This window comes from Leopardus geoffroyi, chromosome X (genome assembly GCF_018350155.1).
Source record: "Leopardus geoffroyi isolate Oge1 chromosome X, O.geoffroyi_Oge1_pat1.0, whole genome shotgun sequence".
Lineage (NCBI taxonomy): Eukaryota > Metazoa > Chordata > Mammalia > Carnivora > Felidae > Leopardus > Leopardus geoffroyi.
In genome coordinates this window covers 47,501,350-47,504,480 of record NC_059343.1, presented here as the reverse complement: position 1 = coordinate 47,504,480, position 3,131 = coordinate 47,501,350, and positions in this window count along the sequence as shown.

Genomic DNA, 3,131 nt, shown 5'->3' with positions numbered 1-3,131 from the left:
GCTCCTCAGAAAATTAAAAATAGACCTACCCTATGACCCAGCAATAGCACTGCTAGGAATTTACCCAAGGGATACAGGAGTACTGATGCATAGGGGCACTTGTACCCCAATGTTTATAGCAGCACTCTCAACAATAGCCAGATTATGGAAAGAGCCTAAATGTCCATCAACTGATGAATGGATAAAGAAATTGTGGTTTATATACACAATGGAATACTACGTGGCAATGAGAAAAAATGAAATATGGCCTTTTGTAGCAACGTGGATGGAACTGGAGAGTGTGATGCTAAGTGAAATAAGCCATACAGAGAAAGACAGATACCAAATGGTTTCACTCTTATGTGGATCTTGAGAAACTTAACAGAAACCCATGGGGGAGGGGAAGGAAAAAAAAAAGAGGTTAGAGTGGGAGACAGCCAAAGCATAAGAGACTCTTAAAAACTGAGAACAGAGGGTTGATGGGGGGTGGGAGGGAGGGGAAGGTGGGTGATGGGTATTGAGGAGGGCACCTTTTGGGGTGAGCACTGGGTGTTGTATGGAAACCAATTTGACAATAAATTTCATATATTAAAAAAAAAAAAAAGACAATGGATGGGTGGTGTAGGTATCTCTAGGGAAGCAGCAGTGTCTGCAATACCTTTGGTGATTGAACACAACCTCCAGCCCCTCTCCCCTCCCAGGAGGTCAAGGGGTGGATTGAAAGTCAGAACCTTCCAATCGCAGTTTTGGCTCTACCGACAACCAGCCCCCATCCTTTGTTACCTAGGGGCTTTCCAAAAGTCACCTCACTAACATAGCAAAAGATACCTTTTACCATTCTAATCACTTAGGAAATTACAAAGATTTTAGGAGTTCTGTGCCAGGAACAGGGTCAAGGACCAAATATATATTTCTTATAAAAAATGACAATATCACAGTAGGTCTTCTAGAAATCCCCACATTTGGAACCCCAGTCTGGAGTCCAACAAACCAAGACCTCTAAATGAACCCTGAGATTTAGCCTTGAGACTGAAGTCCAAAATTGAGTATAATAAGTGACAGATCACTTTTTCTGTGCCTGGAGCCCATCTGACAATCTGGTGAAGTCAATATATCCTTTCCCAGATTAATGTTTTTAAATGCATAAAATAAAATCTAGGATTATAAAGGAAACCAATTATATTAAAATATAGTTATCAAAACATTACAAAAACTAATTGTAATATACATATTTCTTTATTAATACATTAAATACTATCCCATACTAGCAGGTTAGCAGATTGAATGACTACTGTGATTTCAAATTAATGATGATTGTAAACAATATTTTAAGAGATCTGCTATGAAAAATATCTGTCTATTGGTGACAAAGTCGCAGGTACTGCTAATACCACTGTGCTTGGGTGCCTACATTTATTATTTTTTTAATTTAAATTCAAATAGTTAACATCCAGTGTAGTATTGGTTCAGAAGTAGAACCCAGTGATTCATCGCTTACATATAACACTCAGTGCTCATCCTAACAAGTGTCCTCCTTAATCCCAACATCCCCCCAGCAACCCTCCATTTGTTCTCTGTATTTAAGATTCTCTTATGGTTTGCCTCTCTCTCTGTTTTTCTTATTTTTCCTTCCTTTCCCCTATGTCATCTGTTGTGTTTCTTAAATTCCACATATGAGTGAAATCATATGATATTTGTCTTTCTCTGACTTATTTCGCATAGCATAACACACTCTAGTTCCATCCACACTGCTGCAAATGGCAAGATTTCATTCCTTTTGATCGCTGAGTAATATTCCATTGTGTATGTGTGTGTATATATATATATATATATATATATATATACACATATATATGTATATATATTGCATTTTCTTTGTCCATTCATCAGTTGATGGACATTTGGGCTCTTTCCCAATAATTTGACTATTTTCAATAGTGCTGCTGTAAACATTGGGGTGAATGTGCCCTTTTGAATCGGCATTTTTGCATCTTTTGGATAAATACCTAGTAGTGCAATTCCAGGGTCATAGGATAGTTCTAGTTCTAATTTTTTGAGGAAACTCCATACTGTTTTCCAGAGTGGCTGCACCAGTATACATTCCACCAACAGTGCAAAAGGGTTCCCCTTTCTCTGCATTCTTGACAACATCTGCTGTTTCCTGAGCTGTTAATTTTAGCCATTCTGACAGACTCATGAAAAGATGCTCAACATCACTCATCATCAGAGAAATACAAATCAAAACCACAAGATTTACACAAGAAATACAAATACAAAACCATAAGATACTACCTTACATTTATTATTGAAATAAATGCCTAATTTCATTGGAAGTTATTGAAAATAAGATGTATTTTTTCACATCTAAATACACACTCAATGGCCAAAATGAACAAATCAAGAGACTATAGACGCTGGAGAGGATGTGGAGAAATGGGAACCCTCTTGCACTGTTGTGGGAATGCAAATTGGTGCAGCCACTCTGGAAAACAGTGTGGAGGTCCCTCAGAAAATTAAAAATAGACCTACCCTATGACCCAGCAATAGCACTGCTAGGAATTTACCCAAGGGATACAGGAGTACTGATGCATAGGGGCACTTGTACCCCAATGTTTATAGCAGCACTCTCAACAATTGCCAAATTGTGGAAAGAGCCTAAATGTCCATCAACTGATGAATGGATAAAGAAATTGTGGTTTATATACACAATGGAATACTACGTGGCAATGAGAAAGAATGAAATATGGCCCTTTGTAGCAACATGGATGGAACTGGAGAGTGTGATGCTAAGTGAAATAAGCCATACAGAGGTAGACAGATACCATATGGTTTCACTCTTATGTGGATCCTGAGAAACTTAACAGAAACCCATGGGGGAGGGGAAGGAAAAAAAAAAAAGAGGTTAGAGTGGGAGAGAGCCAAAGCATAAGAGACTCTTAAAAACTGAGAACAAACTGAGGGTTGATGGGGGGTGGGAGGGGCGCCTGGGTGGCGCAGTCGGTTGAGCGTCCGACTTCAGCCAGGTCACGATCTCGCGGTCCGTGAGTTCGAGCCCCGCGTCGGGCTCTGGGCTGATGGCCCAGAGCCTGGAGCCTGCTTCTGATTCTGTGTCTCCCTCTCTCTCTGACCCTCCCCCGTTCATGCTCTGTCTC